We start from the raw sequence: 19,640 nt of genomic DNA, 5'->3' as shown, positions 1-19,640 counted from the left end.
TGTTCCCAAGCATAGGAGCATGGAAGCTGACAGAACGGCAAGTCTAGGTGCTGGCTTTCTGCTCGGAGTTGCCATAAACTGCAAAGTGCAAGTTGGGGCACGTTACCTGGGGAAATAGTAAGACAAAGGCAGAAATAAGAGGTGAGAAGTGGAAATTCAAACACATTACTCCTGTATCTGTGTTTATACTTCTCATCAATTGAAATAGGAAAGAAAAACTATTAGACAGCAGTTGCGTAAAAGGAAAGGGGAAGGGACTTGTATCAGACCCAAATTTAAAACCAGAAAGACTCCACGAAAAACAAACTGCTAGAATTGATACAGGAATTCAGCAAAGTCACAGGATATAAAATCAATGCACAGAAGTCTGTTGCATTTCTATACACTAACAGTGAAGCAACAGAAAGAGAAATCAAGGAATCAATGCTGTTTACAATTGCACCAAAAACTGTAAGATAACTTATGAATAAACCTAACCAAAGAGGTAAAAGATCTGTATTCTGAAAACTATAGAACACTCATGAAAGAAATTGAGGAAGACACAGTGAAATGGAAAAACATTCCAACATTCCATGCTCATGGATTTGAAGAATAAATATTTTTAAATGTGTATGCTACCCAAAGCGGTCTACACACTCAAGGTAATTCCTATCAAAATACCACCAGTGGCACCTGGGTGGCTCAGTGGGGTAAGCCTCTGCCTTTGGCTCAGGTCGTGATCCCAGGGTCCTGGGATCTGCCACATTGGGCTCTCTGCTCAGTGGGGAGCCTGCTTCCCCCCCCCCCCGCCCTCTGCCTGCCTCTCTGCCTACTTGTGATCTCTGTCAAATAAATAAATAAAATCTTTAAAAAAAAATATGACCAGCATTTTTCACAGAGCTAAAACAAACAATTCTAAAATTTGTATGGAACCAGAAAAGACCCCAAATAGCCAAAGGAATGTTGAAAAAGAAAACCAAAGCTGGAGGCATCACAATCTGGACTTCAAGCTGTATTACAGAGCTATAATCTTTAAGGCAGTGTAGTACTGCCACAAAAACAGACACACATATCAATGGGACAGAATAGAGAACTCAGAAATGGACCCTCAACTTTATGGTCAACTAATTTTTGACAAAGCAGGAAAGAATAGCCAATGGAAAAAAGACAGTCTCTTCAACAAACGGTGTTGGGAAAATCAGATAGCCACATGCAGAAGAATGAAAGTGGACCATTTTCTTATACCCTACACAAAAACAGTCTCAAAATGGATGAATGACCTAAATGTGAGACAAGAATGCATCAGAATCTTAGAGAAGAACATAGGCAGTACCTCTTTGAGCTTGGCCACAGCAACTTCTTGCCAAACATATCTCCAGAGACAAGGGAAACAAGAGCAAAAATGGAGTATTAGAACTTCATCAAGATAAAAACTTCTGCACAGGAAAGGAAACAATAGACAAAACTAAAAGGCAACCTGCAGAATGGGGGAAGATACAAAGGACATATCAAAGAGCTACTTTCCAAAATCTATAAAGAACTTATCACACTCAACACCAAAAAAACCCAAGATATCCAGTCAAGAAATGGGCAGAAGACATGAACAGACCTTTCTCCAAAGGCAACATACAAATGGCCAAAAGACACCCCAAAAAATCCTCAACAGCACATGACATTAAGGAAATACAAATCAAAACCACAATGAGATGCCACCTCACACACATCAGAACAGCTAAAATTAACAACTCAGAAAACAACAGATGTGGGGCGAGGCTGCAAAGAGAGGGTAACCCTTCTACACTGTGCCAGGAATGCAAGCTGGTGCAGCCACTCTGGAAAACAGTGTGGAGGTTTCTCAAAATGCTAAAAATAGAGCTACCCTATGACCCAGCAATTACACTACTAGGTATTTATCCAAAGGATACAAAAATAGTAGTCCACAGGGGCACCTACACCCCAATGTTTATAGTAGCAATGTCCACAACAGCCAAACTATGGAAAGAACCCAGATGTCCTCTGACAGATGAATGGATAAAGAAGATGTGGTGTTTGTATATGTACACACACACGCGCGCACGCGCGTGCACACACACAATGGAATATTACTGAACCATCAAAAAGAAAGAAATCTCACCACTTGCAATGCCATGGGTGGAACTAGAGGGTATTATGCTAAGCAAAATAAGTCAGAGAAAGATAAATATCATATGATTTTACTCATATGTGAAATTTAAGAAAAAAAGCAGATAAATATAGGGCAAGAAAAGGGAAAATAAGATAAAAACAGAGGAACGCACACTATAAGAGACTCTTAACCATAGGGAACAAACGGACGGTTGCTGAAGGGGAAGTGGTGGGATGGGGTAACTGGGTGATGGGCATTGAGGAGGGCACTTGATGAAATAAGTCCTGGGTGTTATATGCAACTGATGAATCACTAAATTCTACCCCTGAAACTAATAATACACTGTATATTAACTAAATTGAATTTAAATTTAAAAAAATACAGTGCATGGGGCGCCTGGGTGGCTCAGTGGGTTAAAGCCTCTGCCTTCGGCTCAGGTCATGATTCCAGGGTCCTGGGATCGAGCCCCACATCAGGCTCTCTGCTCGGCGGGGAGCCTGCTTCCTCTTCTCTCTCTCTCTGCCTGCCTCTCTGCCTACTTGTGATCTCTATCTGTCAAATAAAATAAATAAAATCTTTAAAAAAAAAAATACAGTGCATAATACATAAAGTGTACTCAGAAAAGTACCCCTCAATTCATTTCATAAACTGAATTCCACCAATGGCTTTATCAGTATCTATGGAGAGAATCACATGACTTTTTTCTTTAGAGCTATTAATATCATGTGTGATATTAATGAATTTCCTAATAGTAAGCCAAACATGGAATTAATCCCACACTTGATCTATTGTATCATGTTACTGTAGTACTGAATTATATTTACTATTTTTGCATCAATATTCATAAATACGGGTCTTTGATTTCCTTTTTTGTACCATGTTTATCAGGATTAAGTTCAATATTCAATTTTGCTTCATAAAAGTGAGGAAGTTCTCCCTCATTCTCAAAGCCCTGAACAATTTATAGAACATTAAGACTACTTGGTCTCCAAAGATTTACAAGAATTTCTCTGTGAAACCATCTGAGCCTGGTCTTTTTATTGTGGGACAGTTCTTTAAAACTGTCTCTATTTCTACTATGAAAATAGAACTTTCCAACACTAGTTAGGCTGATTTTGGTAATCGCTATTCTCCTTAAAATTATCCATTTCACCTAGATTTTACTACTTATGTGAAGGTCTATAATCTATTGATAACTAAGATTGTAAGATTTCTTCTGTTTCAGTAATTATTTCTGCCTTGTCAATTCTTTTTTTTTTTTTTGTATATAAATGCTTCCTCCCTTTGTTCTTGATTAAGTTAGATAGTTTTGATTTTTTTAAAAAACTGGATTTTGGAGTCTACTATTTTGTTATTCTTTACTTCATTAACTTCTGCTTTTATCCTTATGACTTGTGTTTTATTTACTTTGTTGTCTCTTTAGTTTTTTGAGGTAAGTACATTCACAGTTTCATTTTTGCTAGTAAAATAATTTAGTGGTATATATTTCTTTGACAACTGCTAAAAATGTATCCCAGAGATCCTGATCTATATAGATCTCTCCTTGTCTTAATTTTTTGTTCTGTAATTTCATTTTGTATGTCCCCTTTCACTCAAGAGTTATTTAAGGGGCACCTGGGTGGCTCAGTGGGTTAAGCCTCTGCCTTCGGCTCAGGTCATGATCTCAGGGTCCTGGGATCGAGCCCTGCATCAAGCCTTCTGCTCAACAGAGAGCCTGCTTCTCCCTCTCTCTCTCTCTGCCTGCCTCTCTGCCTACTTGTGATCTCTGCCTGTCAAATAAATGAATAAAATCTTTTTTTTAAAAAAGAGTTATTTAATAAAAGGTTTTTAGATTTCAAGATAGACTTTCTATTGCTTAGTGATTTCTAGTTTTATTGCTTTGATAATAAGATAGAAATATTAAAAATGTTATTCTATGAAACTAAGTGATGTGCTAGAGCAGACTTGTGTATGGCTTATGAAAGCCAATTGTGTAGCTCTCTTCCCAGCTTCTTGATCAGTGACATTACATGGGTAGTTTCAAATTGGCCATAGGAGGATTTACATCAGAAAAATCAACAAATGCTATAAATCACAGCTTTTCCCCCCTAAAAAAGCTCTTGTTAGTTATCATCCTACCAGTGAACTTACTTTATATGTGTCAATGTACAAATCGTGTGACTATTATATGAACTTGAGAAGACATATTTTCTATCGAGGGTATAGAGTTTGATATTTATTCATAAGATCTTCTCCATTGATCATGTTTAGGTCTTCCTCTCATTTTTTTGTCCACCTTCTCTTTTCTATATTAAGAACGCTGTATGAACATGTCCTATTATTACAGTGATTCTGTTTCCTTGCATCTCTTGTATTTTTTATAAAGATGACTTCTATGTCATTTGAGGACATAGGTATAATATTCATAAGGCTATATCTACATTGTGAATTGTGACTTTCCCATCAGAAAGTGCCTCTAATTTTCTGGGGTTTTTGGTTGGTTGGATTTTGCCTTTGACAGCTTGGTTTGCCAGTTTTTGTTACCATACTTTAACTTCCACCCACTGTTTTTACAACAAACAAGTTTATTCTCATGTTCACAGCAGCATTATTCACAATAGCTTAAAAAGGTGGAAATTATCCCAGTTTCTAAAGGATGAATGGATAAGCAAAGTGTGGTATGTACACAAACTAAAATTTTATTCAGCCTTCAAAAGGAAGGAAATTCTGACATATGCTACAATTTGAACCTTGAGGACATTGTGCTCAGCGAAATAACTACTCACAAAAAGACAAATACTGTATGATTCCACTTTTAGGAGGTACCTAGAATAGTCAAAGTCATAGAGACAAAGTAGAATGGTGGTTATCAGGGGCTGAAAGGGGGGGTATGATTTAATGGATATGGAGTTTCAGTTTTGCAAGATTAAGAAGCTCTAGAGATGGAAGGTGGAAAATGGCCGCACAACACAAAATAAGGCATGTACTTAATACCACTGATCTGTACATTGTAAAACAGTTTAGATTTTATGTTATGTGTATTCTACAATAAAAGGGGAGAAATACCTTTTCTCAATTCTGTCTTGTCTGACACCAGGCTTGCTAACTTCCTTACTTCTTCATTTGCCTGTATGCTTTTGTTCACCATTTTTAGCCTTTCACAATGACTTTGTTTCAGGTATACCTCTTGTATACAGCACATACATGGTATGTGTTTTATGAGCCAAACTGAATGTTTGTCTCTTAGTACCTGAGTTAAACCTATTCTCATTTATTGATAGGACTTATGTTTGTTCTTATCTGTGGCAAAATATTTTTATGCATTTTGTTATAATAGCTAGGTTTCTTTTTCTATAGTATATGTACTCTTTGCCCTTTAACTTTTTTTGGTATTTAGAAGTATTTATATTTTTGTTCTGATGATTATCATTGTAATTGTTAGTGCCTCTAATTTCTTGGCATTTTTTGGATTTTGCCTATAAAGATCTGGTTTACCACTTTTTGTTACCCTATTTTAACTCCTACCTACTGCATATACAACAAGCAAAAAGTTTTATTTCTCTTCCCTCCTGCTTTTCAGCTGCATGGTCTACTTTGTCACAACATACAACATTTGTACTTTAGACTTCCAAACTCTTCCCCACCAAGTTGTCATTATATCTACATTGACATACTGAAATAGTCACCTTAGTTTTAGGATTTTCAGCAAAATCCTTTTGCTGAAATTTTCCCAGTTACCCCTTGGTTAGCTGAAGCTTATCCTCTATAACTGGCAAAAATCAACCAAACCTCTTCAATTCATTTTGCCATTCTACAACTCTATTGTTATTTTCCATAAACTAAATTAGTGGCAGGATATCAACTCTTTCCCGTCCACCTTCCACAGAAAGAATTTTTTTAAAGATTTATTTTAGAGAGAGAGAGAGAGAGCATCACTGGGAGGAGCAGAGAGAGAATCCCAAGCAGACTCTGCGCTGAGCACAGAGCCCCACTGAGGGCTCTATCTCATGACCCAGAGATCAGAACCTGAGCCAAAACCCAGAGTTGGATGCTTAATTGACTGTGCCACCCAGGCACCCTGCAGAAAGTTTTAAGTCCATGGTAATTGGTCTTTCACATTGAGTAACTCATTTGGGTTAATGTCTTTCAATGTCATTAAAAGCATATTATGTAAATCCTCCTCTGTTCAATTTGAAGCTACCAACATAATGTCACTGATCAAGAAGTTGGGAAGAGAGGTGCTGGCTTATGAAAGCCAATTGTGTAGAAGTCCACTCTAGCACACCGTTCAGTTTCATGGAGTATCTTTTGTAGTATTTCCATTTTATGATCAAAGCAACAAAACTAGAAATTATTAGCCAACAGAAAGTCTATCTTGAAATCTAAAAAGTTTTTATTAAACAACTCTTGAGTGAAAGGAAATACAAAATGAAATTACAGAATTAAAAATTAAGACAAGGAGAAATCTCTATAGATCAGGATCTCTGGGATACACTTCTAGCAGTTGTCAAAGAAATGCATACTACATGTTAAAAAAAAAAAGGGGGATTTTCAAAGACCTTATAATAGCATACCCACTGAATTATTTCGGTATAATCAGCATTTAATCCAATCTTTGTTAAAACCTATAACCTTAATAATGATACTCAATGCTGGCATCATCCCCAGTCAATTGTAGTTCTATTTATTCATTTGTTATCTTAACATTTAGTTGAATTATCTAACCAAAACATCCTAAGAAACAGAATGGATTAATTATATAAAGAGAGCAGAACAATTATAAAGCAAGAGCAGTTAACATTTAGCTGGGTTGGAGAGTTAATTTGCATATACCTATCTCAGGTTCAGGTTCTGGTGGCCTTGGCTGTTTTATTTTGTCCTTCTTTGATTTCTGCATGTTTCTTAGTTTTCATCAACGAGATGCTATAAGGTGCTTTCTTTACTTAGGTGTCAACTCTTACACATGTATTCATTTCCATTCAGAGATATGCCCAGGAGCCTTGGAAACATAGGTGGGGTATAATTATAGGACACATTGGGATGACAACAGGAAAGAAATGCATAAGGGAGTCTGTCTGGAATTAGACCTCTGTTCCTATAGAAGGCACAAGATCTTAGATTAAAATTCTATGGGCCTTCAACCACATGTACATTAGCTCATCAGGAAAACCTCTAGCATTTAACTGTAAATGAAAAATTCATAATTTTATAAGACCTTTTTGCAGTTCCAGGTCCATTTCTTTAGCCTGAAAGGAAACTTTTATAAGGAGCAATTTCTCTGACCTTATTTTCTCAATATCCTTTCATATCCTTTTCCTTCTTACCATCCTCTTGCACAGAAACTATAAATATATATTCCTTGAACCTACTTGCTTAGGTACTTGGCAGCCTGACTCAGTTCCCAAGGAAGAAGTGGTTTGGATTCATGTGTTTAAATCACTTGCTTTAAAAATACATTTCTCAAAAATACACCTCTTGAGTCTAAATGAAGGCTAGAGACATATAATGCAGTGTGTAAAGCTAAAATTCTCTTTGGAAACAAAAAAGGAAAAAAATCTTGCCACTATAGTATGTTGTTCTGCAGTGTAAGAGACTGAATAAGTCTCAAGGACAGAACGTACCAGAACATGATGTTCTGTACACAGACAACAAATCTTCATAGGTGTATAACCAGAGTAGGTTCACTGTTAATCCCATTTGATGTACCCCCCCAAAAAGGAAAAAAAAAATGAAAATTTAAAGGCAGTGACATTTCCTTACCTTTATGTCCCAAGAATTTCAAGGACAGGTGCATGTGAATTTAAGTCTTGATGAGGTGGTTAGGGTACAAAGGAAACGTAAATGACTCATTCTCAGTGACTCACTCTCTCAATTTTTTAAAAACACCATGTAATTTCAAAGGTTCAAATTATGTGACTGATTTTTCCATGACATGTGTTAAATCCCTCACAGCAATTAAAAATTTCCTGGGAGGAAGGATATGATAGTTATCTGCCAGTATCTTTTTATATTGACACATATTTTTCTAAAATATCTCAAATCCCTTTATAATTATTCTCAAAAGTTTTCTAAGAGTGTAATTTTTAGCCTTCCCCAGTCTAGATGAAGATAGGACAACAAGTGCACCTAGAATGAAAATGATGTATCACCAGGAGAAGAAGGATAATATAGTGGAAAAGTCTGAATTTAGGACAGAATGGTCAGGCATATGATGCACAGGACAGAGGTTTTGACCCCAAACAGGCAGGCTGAAAAGATGCCAAGAGGCCTGAGGCCAATTGGACATTATACCTAGATAAATCTACCATGACATGGTTCTTATCCTCAACCTTATAGTCCTTGGTACTGGAGACTCAGATGAACAGGTTATTACTGATAGGCAGAAAATTAAATTCAAATGAGACCTGTAAATGAACCAGAGGCCAGTTTGGGTGTAGTAGCCATGGAGATTCAAGAGAACCTGCCCCAATGAGTGTGGTTAGATCCTGGAGATCTGCTGTAGTGTTTGAGCAGAGGCTATGCTTTACCTAGCAGCCCCTGCTAATTACTGTGCACAGCACTGAGAGGGATACTGCCCCACTCAGACTTCTCCTTTCCATGGGCCTGGCCATTTCTGCCCGACACAGATCTTCCTTCTCTAGGGAATCACTTCTCCTTTCCGTGGGCCTGGCCATTTCTGCCCGACACAGATCTTCCTTCTCTAGCGAATCACTAGAGCTCCCCTCAGTTTGGCAAACATTTTCTGAGAGTTGCAGCACAGTCTAAGGCTCTTCTTACCCAGTCTTCCTTTTTTCCTCCTCTCCTTTCAGAAGTGTGAGACTTACATTACAGACTGGTCTCTCTCTGCCTTCTCCTCTTCCCTCTCCCCTTTGTCTCTTATGGTCATCACCCCTGATAAATAAATCTCTTTTTCAGCATCTTCTGGTATTAACTAAGCTCAATAAATGCATGATGCAGAAGGGCATCTGATTTTGAAATGAGAGGAAAATAAAGTAACTTGAAAATTTTCCCACACAAACACCTACAAATACTATTGAAACCTAAGAAATCTTCCTTAGGATACATTGCTAGGCTTACAAGGAAGCGGAACACCCAAATTTCAAGTGAGAACAGTTACAGATTCCATCTGTAAATCCCCACTATGGTCTAAAATACAAAAAGAGGGACACCTGGGTGGCTCAGTTGGCTGAGCATCTGACTCTTGGTTTCCACTCAGGTCATGGGATTGAGCCTCACGTTGCAGAATCTGCTTGTCCCTTTTCTTGTTCCCTCTCTGCCCCTCCCCACCCCACTCTCTCTAAAATAAATATATCTCTTAAAAAAATAAAATAAAATACACAAAGGGACAATCCATTTTGAACTAGAGATCATGTATTCCAAAAGAATCTACAAGAAAATATAAAATAAGTGTTAAAATTATTACATATACCAACAGAAGAATCAAAGTTCTAAGATGACACTATCAAAAACTACACAATTCAGGAAAGCTTCACCTAATGTTACAGAATCTCAAAGAAAATATAAAATGTTATAAAAGGAATAAATAATCTGAAGCCTAAGAATGAGATATTATGGGGGAAAAAAAGAAAAATTAAACCACCACCATGTCTCGAATAAAATATAGGCACTGAAATTGAATAGTAGACAGATTAAACAGTTTCAGAGACTTAAACTGGAAAACAGATCTTTGGAAATCTAGAATGAAACAGAAGATACAAAAAATTAAGAGGAAGAGAAAAGAAAGAGCAACACTAATTTAGAAGAAGTAAATGGAGAGGCAATTTCAAGAAAGCAATGGCTGACATGACCTACAATGAAAAAGACGAGAATCCTAAGATTCAAGAAGCATAACAAGTTCCAAGAAAATAAAAACCACTGAAAGTATAGAAAACAAACACAAAAGGAAAATCTTGAGTAACCAAGGAAAAAAGGAACAAATAGACTAACAGATTTCTGTTCAATAGAAACTAGAATAAAATCTGGATGGAAAGAACTTAAAAATGAGTTTGGTTTAGGCCAGAGAGGACAAATCAATTTAGTAGGCCCCCTTCCATTACCTAGTTACATGTCCATAGAAGGATTTTAAAATTCATTCAGTCCTAACGGCGGGGGGGGGGGGGGGGGGGAATCCCTTAATTATTGCTCTCTGTCAGTGTCAGAAGAAAGGCATGTAAAACTCCAGAGTGAGGGTGAGTGAGATCCATCTAAGATGTAGGCCACGGTGAGACTCAGTGAAATTACTTCACCACAGCAGAAAACACTTTCTTCTACAGCCAAAATCTCACAATAATGGGCCTTAAGTTTATCTAAGGAGGTTTCAAGAATCAAGCTAATATATATAACATGTCTCTAGAAAGATTTGCATTCCTTAAGTGGAATGGCACTAGTGAGGACACTGCTGAAACGCCTTCAGCAACAGCCTCTGAGCCCAGCACTTGGCGCCCAGACATGGCCTTTTCAACTCACCAGAAGTGGATCCCTGTGGCATGGAGACTGAAGATGAAACTCAAGAGAGCTAATACCAGACTAGCTCTAATTAACTGCATTTTCCTCGACAAGGGCTTGGCATTTTCAGCATAATCATTATTGGATTTGTAAAGGCAAATTCCAAATTAAGGAAAATGGACCTTCTGACTAAAATACTACGATGTTGAATTACTATATTGTACACCTGAAACAAATATAACACTGTATGTAAACTACAATTGAATTAGATTTTTTTAGAATTAAATAAAAAGCAAAAAAAAAATCCATACTACAAAGTACATAAAGGCTTTGGAAACTGGGAACTATTTTCTCATATCGACAGTGTAACAAAATGATTGGGTCTCAAACCAGCTTGATAAAAATCCACATTGCTTATAATGAACCAGAAACAGAATATGTATTATTACTCAGTACCACTTTACTAATGTATCTTGTCCCTAAGGGATTGCCCACATACAGATCCAATGTGAAATGTTAGATCTAGGACCAGAAGACCAAAGCCCTTTCCTCTAGCCATGGCTTTTCCACTACACCATCTACCAGCCCCTCCTGCCTCCTGCCTCTTAGCACTACACGTACCCTCTCAACCCCAAACCCAGAGGAGGTTAAAACAGGGGTGAGAGGCTCCAATAATGCCTGTGTGGACTTAGGAGTTGTTTGCATGGAAGATTTCCTTCCTTGGAGGAAATATAGGCATGTTTGTGGGCTAAGAATTTTTTAAAAAAGAAAAAAGATAAAAAGACAAGGTGACAAAGGCAGGATGCCTCTATAAATATTGTGTAATGAAGAAATCAGTGTATTAAGCTCTAACTCAAGAAATAACATTTGAGATTAAGTGTTTAAATGAACCTGGTAAGGCCCTGTAGTAAGCACTTTACATTCATTTTAAAATAGGTATTCATATTTTCCCCATTTTATAGAGAAGCCAGAGGCCTGGAAATGTTAAGATGCTAGTGTAGGGGGGCACCTGGGTGGCTCAGTGGGTTAAAGCCCCTGCCTTCAGCTCAAGTCGTGCTCCCAGGATCCTGGGATCGAGCCCCGCATCGGGCTCTCTGCTCAGCAGGGAGCCTGCTTCCTTCTCTCTCTCTCTGCCTGCCTCTCTGCCTACTTGTGATCTGTCAAATAAATAAAATCTTAAAAAAAAAAGAATCCTTTCAGAACTTGACATTTCAAAGATTTTCCTGAAAAAAAAAAAAAAAAAGATGCTAGCGTAGGATCACAGGGCTAGCAAGTGATGGAGACAGGATTTGATAAGACAAAGATGAAGTCTGGCACCACTGCGTAATAGTCTTCTGTCCAATCCTATTAAGCTGTCAGGAAGAAGGATTACACACAAAAATGGCAAATGGGTTTTAACTCATGCCAACTCTGATCTATTTGTGGTTATTTTGATACAGATTCCAATGCTCCATCAGGGCTCAGTGACAAAGAACGCTATGATCATTTAGCAATGTCTGCCATTGGTGAGAAAGTGGTAGAGTGACAATATTTGCCACATATTTGCCATCCCTAGAATAGTGAGATTTTTGGAGAGTTTCTATCTTTAATAGTCAAGTTAAAATTATGAGGAAAGGAACATTGAAAATTGCTGTCACTCCAAATTTTTTTTTAATGGAAAGACACCCATTTGTGATATAAAACTTAAAAATGGAATACAAGCTACTAAATTGTTCCAAAGTCTGTATGGGTGAAGGTTAATCTCAAATACTATTGCTCACAACATTCCATAATTTTAAGTAATAAAAAAAATGAGTGATAATCCAGCAGCAGGGACAAAATGAAGTAGTATGCTTTAAAGAAAGAAAAAAAAAAGGGGGAGAGAAAAAGAAAAAGTCTCCTGCCAACCAACTGCCAAGAGTTTCATGAGTCAAGCCTCCAGGTTAATAAATCCTTGTTTCCCCTCAAATCCAGGGAAACACATAGGGAAAAATCACATCTGTCTAAATATACCTGACCACTTCTCATCACCACGCCAGCAACTACCACCCTTGTCTCTCACCGGAGTGACTAATATCCCCCTCCACAGTCCCATGGCTCTACCTTTAGCCTCTACAGATCTTAGCACGGGTGCTAGAAGAGTCTAAAACCATCCAATGACATTCCATGTTACTCAGGAAAAGACAAAGTTTGTATAGTGGCTTACAGGCTCTAAGAGTCCCCTTTTCCCATCTTCACCTCCCTATTCTCCCCGGCCCTCTACTTAACGACACCAGCCTTCTTGCTATTTTGTCAACATGCCAGCCTTACTTCATCTCTAGGCCTTTGTACTTGTAATTCCTCCAGGCTAGAATATTCTCCCCTCTGATAACCCCACAGCTCACTTTGTCACCTCCTTGTCTTTATTCTGCCTATCCTCCCTTCCGTGAGGTCTTTTGATTTAAAACTTCTACTCCGTACCCCCTTACTCTATTGCCTTCTCTTTCTAAAAAAGTGGTTTTCCTTCTCTATCACCTATAACCATCTAGAAATTATTCACTTTTAGTTGGACTTGCCCCTTCTCTTCACCCCAACTAAACTAAATTTCACAATGATGGGGACATGTTCCATTTTGTGCTCTGTTCTATGCTCAGTGTCTAAAATTGTGGCTGCCATAAAGTAGCCATTCCAGTGACCCATAATTCTGTTTCCTGGACAACAAGAAAAAAGTAAACTCAAATTTTCAAAAAAAAAATTGTTTTCCAGTGGATCTGAAGCTCAAAGATTTTCCGAGATGTTGCTTTAGGTGCACTATTTCTCGACACAGATGCCCCATTTCTGGAGGCCTTACTGCCAAAGACTCCACACTAAAGCACGCAGTCCACAGTGACCCCAAGATGCACATGCCATCTGGAGACATGGAGCATCAGCTATGAGTTCGCTAGAAATGCAAATCTTGGTTCTCAGACCAAAAGTTATGAGTCATAACATACATGTTAACAGATATATACACACAGGGTGGTTTTTAGGCACAAAGTCTAAACGGCATTATCTTGAGTTTCTGGCAAAGGGCTCTGAGGTCTTATCAAGGGAAGCACAAACAAGTCTTTGGGAAACTCAGATGTTGCTTGTTTCATAAAAAATAACCAAGCTTTAACAAGCAGTGGGAGTCCACGTGTCAGCCTTCCATTTCTAAGTTCTATGACAGCGATGTGAAATCTCTAGAAGTTTAAAAAAAAAAAAAAACATAAATATAAATCCTGGGGCGCCTGGGTGGCTCAGTGGGTTAAAGCCTCTGCCTTCGGCTCAGGTCATGATCCTAGGGTCCTGGGATCGAGCCCCACATCGGGCTCTCTGCTCAGCAGGGAGCCTGCTTCCCTTCCTCTCTCTCTCTGCCTGCCTCTCTGCCTACTTGTGATCTCTATCTGTCAAATAAATAAAATCTTAAAAAAAAAAAAAACATAAATATAAATCCTTAATATCCCATGCCACCCTTAGTTAGTGTCCCACTGCCAGCCCACATCACAGCTTAGCGACGAAAACAATGCATGAGGAAAGTGGTCCTTGAGCTCTTGAGTTATAGGCCCTTAGATAAATCATATTTTCCTGCTCAGGGTCCAGCTGACTCATCTGTTTAGGTGGGTAGGAAATCAGGCTCTCCCTCCCTTGAGTATGTTTGGAATTTCAGATGGGATATTTGTCAATTTCTCTGAAAATAGTGTTGCATGAAGTCAGTTATTATTGAAGCCTTAGTATTTTGCTTGCCATTCCCTAACACATGCTTGGTTCATGCTTAGTGAGATGGATTCACGCCATATCACGATTGGCATTTGAAGACCAACTGTTGTTTGTTCTTATACTAGAAGCCACAGCAGCTAAGGTAGGACATCTTCCAATTAAATGGTTTTGGTTCTAATTATCTTGCACCCACACAGGAGTAAGTTTTCCCTTACCACAAGCAGAATTACAAGAATTATCATTCCTTCCTCTATCATTACAATCCTTAGAACTGAACTCTCCCCAGAGAATTTCATTCTTTTTCTGTGCATCCACTACTAGGTCCCTAGTGACTCTTGCCCCACTTTGAGGAGAATAACCCTATATTCACCAACAAGGAAATTTCTCACCTACCAGAGGAGACAGTTGTCGCCACTAGATCAACAGGCAAGCCAGTTTCAGAGTTGCATGTTGTCTCTATATGTAGGGACGTGCTGTCCCTGATCTCCTGGACTGAGTCCTATTTACCACCAGTTTCCTAGTACATGATCTCCTGCCCATGTGTAAATTTGTATTACTATCAAAACCCTTTTATTTCCTGAGGTTATTTGGTTGTCAATCTCAGCTTACCTGCTCTGTTTTGCTTTTCACAAGCTACTCTCTGACCTCAACGTTGCTCTCTGAATTCACAGGATTTACTGAGGGTCAGTTCCACAATCCCCCCAAACACTCCAGATATGATCTTTGCCTATACGCCACATCATCAGTTAGAGACAAAGTACTTGGACCTGGCCCCCTCTGGGTCTCTTGAGCACTAACATGCTGGTCCTCCTAATGAAACAGCACTCTGTTTGCTACATTTAGGTGCCATTGTTATTTACAACCCCATGGTTGTTCTATGGGACACTCTTCAGCAGCTCCTAGGCTATACTCATTTTTTAAAAAATAAATTTTTATACTGAAATATAATACACATACAGAAAAGCACACAAGTCATAAATTACTCAAATATTCAGAGTGAACAGACCTGTATAATGCCCATTCAGGTCAAGAAACAGAACACTACCGGCATCTTGGAAGCCCACCCATGTCCTCGGTCATTAAAATCCCTAAGATAAATACTTTTTCCTCCAAGTCATTACCCACCCACCTTTCCCCCCTGCAAAATAGCCATTCCCTTGACTTTTTAGCACCAGAGATCAGTTTTGCCTGCCTTTGAGCTTCCTGTATGGAATCATGTAGTATGTGACACTTTTGTGCTTGCCTTCTTTTACTTGAATTGCCATTTATGAATTTCATCCACATTGTTGCATGCAATTTACAACTATATAGCCTTCCACTATATGAATATACAAGTATTTACCTATTTTTGATGGATATTTCTATTTCTAGTTTTGGCCTATTATAGACAGTATTGCTATAAACACCCTTGTGCATGTTTTTGGTGAGCATAATGTACACATTTCCTGCTGAGCATATAACTGGTACTGAATTATACATCCAAATAGTTCCAGAGGATATTTATAGGAGAAATGGATTAATATGGCTATATAATGAAGCATTTTTGATACTGAAAAACTGGAAAAATATCCAACAAAAAGACATTAAGTTAAACACATTATGATATAAGCATATAATGGAATGCCATATCATTAAAGTGAAGATGTAATAAAATATTAAATGATACCGGAAGACAGTCATAACTTTAAGGTCAAAAAAATTATATTGGTTATTATTTGCTCTACTTGTATTTTTTCAGTATAACTTTTCTAAGGATAATACAATTAGTTTTGTTTCTGCAATCAGAAAGATAGAACGCTCTTTGACAAAAAGTTTGTCCATCCTCTCATCTACTGCATATGTAGCATAAAAAAGCACTCCTGATCTACCCTCACCAGTATGGTATTATCACTGAAGAACTTACAAATCTCACGTACTGTGGGACATCGTTCAAAACTCGAAGCTCTGCCAGGAGTCATGACCCTGTGCTGACCGGTCATTTGCTGTTTTAATGCTCCAATAACTGGTATAGGCAGTACAATTTATTTGGAGTAGGAGACGTAAAATGTTAATAGATCCAGCTTTGCCACATTCTGGTTGAATGACTTGGAGAAAGTCACCATCTCTTCATTTCATTTTCCCATCTGTCAAATAAGGATACAACAGACTTCAAACTCCTTCAGAAAATACTGACAAGGCCTAATTCAACTTTGTGTCCTCAACCTTGTCTGTGGATGCATTAATGTGCTCAAATAACATACATGCCTAATTCATAGAAGTATCTAGGGGGGAACCATGGAGACTATGAAACCCGTAAGTGTACCATCATTCCGCAAAGAAGGCTTCTATAAGGAGGGAAGATGAACTGGACACTTCTTACATACCAAGTCATATACTTGGCATATTCACCTATCCCCAGGGCATTTGGCCACTTGTTCCAACCTCAGTGGCTGTAGTAGCTACCACCTCTGTGGGAAATTTGACCAACTTCACATGGGCACAACCCAACAGCATTTCACCACATACCTCTAGCATATCCCCTCTTGCCTCCTGCCCTAATGTTTCATATATGTGACCTGAAAGTACATAGGAATACTCAGGGTAAAACCCTGACTAGTGGAAGTCTTCTCCCTTCCTTGCCAAACAGACTGTCCTGAGAAATGGTCATTTATGGGGTCACTGTCCCTGATAACAGTTTAGTAATATGCCATTATGGTAGATTTTCCACCTTTCTGGCTTTATTCCCCTTTTCCTACATTCCTGCTTCCTGGGATTTCAGGCTCCCTCAGGGAGGGCTTTAAAAGGCAATTGTTCAAGAAATCTTAATGGTCAGAGCGTCAACAGTTTATTTTATTGTTCACTTTGTCGGAGACAGAAGGTCTCTGAAATATAGATATACAAGTAATCCTGGGCAGTGGTGAATGAACTGGTTGGCTGGTCAGGGGCCTGGTGGGAACAGATTAGACGATTAGAGAGAAAAGTCTGTGAAAGAAATATAATGGACATACGAACATGGGGAAAACTTTGTCTCACATTGTCCTCCAGAGAACATTCACCACAGAGAAGACCATTAAAAATGAAATGGATTGAAATGATTTGTCCTGTGGACATCAGCCAGGAGGTCTTCTTGACCACTTCCAGATGGCATAATAGGACCAGGAACAGTGACCATGGAAGAATGGAGGTTGTGCAAGAATCCTGCAGCATAGACTCCCTTTCAGCAAGACTCATCCAGTTCTACTGCTGAATATACAAACGTCCAGCAGTAAAGACTAATGCTGATCTCTCATATGGCACCATTCTGCAGGAAAACCAGCAATCATTTGATGACAGGTTAATTATATCAGGTCCATTTTATCCCGGGGGAGTAGCAATTAATTTCAACTAGAATCCATATCTACTCTGGTTTCAGGCTTGGTTTCCCTGCTACTGTGCTACAGCCAGCATTGCCATTTATGGACTTATAGATTGCCTGCCTTACTGACATGATAACCCATATAATATCACTTTGGACCAATGGACAAATCTCTCATCAACAACATTCAACATGTGTACATGACCATGTGGTCAAGCAGCCAACCTAACAAAACTGTGATTAGCCTGTCAAAGGCTCAGCTAAGTTACCGGTTGAGGACCACCATTACGGGGTTGGGAGTCTCTTCTGTAGAATATAGTATGTGTATTTAAGGAATAAGTGTTATGTCCTTAATACTTAGAATATGGAGGTTCAGAAACCAAGGAATGAAAAAGGATTGGCCCTTATCATTCCTAATTACTCACCAGGGAATTTGTGTTTCTTATCCTATTTTCTAATTCTGGGTGGGGATGGAAATGGGGTGAGCAGAGTGAGTAACAGATTTTTCCATGGGGGGGATGGTGCACAAAAGGGTTCTAGTGAACTGCTCACTGTAATACCAAAGGTCAATTCTTCCTCATGCTACTTAACAATGAAGTCATTCAAGTGGTAGGAGTGATTTGATCCTGACTGCCATGGGGAGCTAGGAGAGCTATTACACAATGGATGAAGGAAAGAGCAAGTATAGAAGCAGAAGATTCCCTGGAACATCCCTTAGTGCTTCTCTGCTCATTAGACCAATAAACAGACAATTGAAGCAATCACAATCTGACATTAATAAGATATAACCGCTGAAGTATAGGCACAGGTGGGGAAAATCTAGAACAGATGGAGGAAGATGATAAATATCAATTAAGGCCTTGTGACTAGCTTTAAAAGCAGCAACTATAGTTTGTTCCATTAACCCCTTTGTCAGGGCACCTAGGTGGCTCAGCTGGTAGAACACACAACTCTTGATATTGGGGTCATGAGTCCAAGAAGTTAAGTAGAGCTTACTTAAATCAAGAAATACTTATTTTTAAAGACCCTTTAAAAAAACAAAACCCCTTGTCCAAGTCATTTCAGAGTTTGCAGCTGGTCATTACAGTGATGGAGCCACTGTGACTGCACTGCTCTCCCCAGAGGGCACCATTTTGTAGTACAGCAGCAAAATGTAACACCTCTTCTCATACCTGCACCAGGTACTTCTTGCCTCCTGCCCAGGATTTCTTGTTGACACTGAGATGGGACACACTGCAGAGCCCACATATGCATATTCAAGAAGTTCAACGAAATTAACACCCAGAAAGTTAACTTTTGGCCAAGGGCAGATAGGAAGAAGAATTTATCCACTGGCTCCTTTCTCCCTTGGACAGACCTCTTGCAAGCTGGTCATTCATACAATCTCAGAAGGTGATGCTGCAAGATCGAGCTCTCAGAAGCTCTTAACACCAAATGGTAGCTGGTTTAATAGTGCACCTTTATATTGACTTTCCCTCCTTTTCTGACTCATTTCAGTTTTCCTTTCCTCCTATTCCATGGGATTTCACTACTGAATAAAGAAGTAGCACATGAGTCTCTGCTTCAGGCTCCGATTTCTGGCAAAACCAGGGTAAGACCTAAAACAACTGGCAGCCACAGCTGTGGTGTTCACATCGGGGGGTGGGGACGTGGGAATTTGTGGGATAGTCATCAAGGCAAGGCTTTCCATCCAAGAGATGGGAAGACACAGCCCACTCTTCCCAGAAACAAGGTAGTCTTCATGAATTTCCTCAAGGAACCCGGTCCTTTGTCAAAATTAAGGCAAAGAGTAGCCCTTGCTGATCCAAATGGATAGTTCCATCCCTTTCTTTATCAGCCTTAGAGTACATCTTTCCCGTTCTGATGGTGCTGGCCTCATCTTCACCCCAAATGATAGTCATGAAATTAGACCTGACCTGTCAAAAGCTTCCTTTCCCGTAAGTATCATGACTGCTTCAGGGATTAGTTTCTGACTGGAGCCAGGCCAGTCAGGATCCTCCTCCGAGATCTTCCTACCAGTTCTACAAATGCTTTCTCTCTACTGGGGATAGGAGTCTAGTGGTCTTCATGGATGCCACATAG

The sequence above is a fragment of the Enhydra lutris genome, unplaced genomic scaffold (genome assembly GCF_002288905.1).
Source record: "Enhydra lutris kenyoni isolate GAN:26980312 unplaced genomic scaffold, ASM228890v2 scaffoldscaffold59, whole genome shotgun sequence".
NCBI lineage: Eukaryota > Metazoa > Chordata > Mammalia > Carnivora > Mustelidae > Enhydra > Enhydra lutris.
This window is presented reverse-complemented; position numbering follows the sequence as displayed.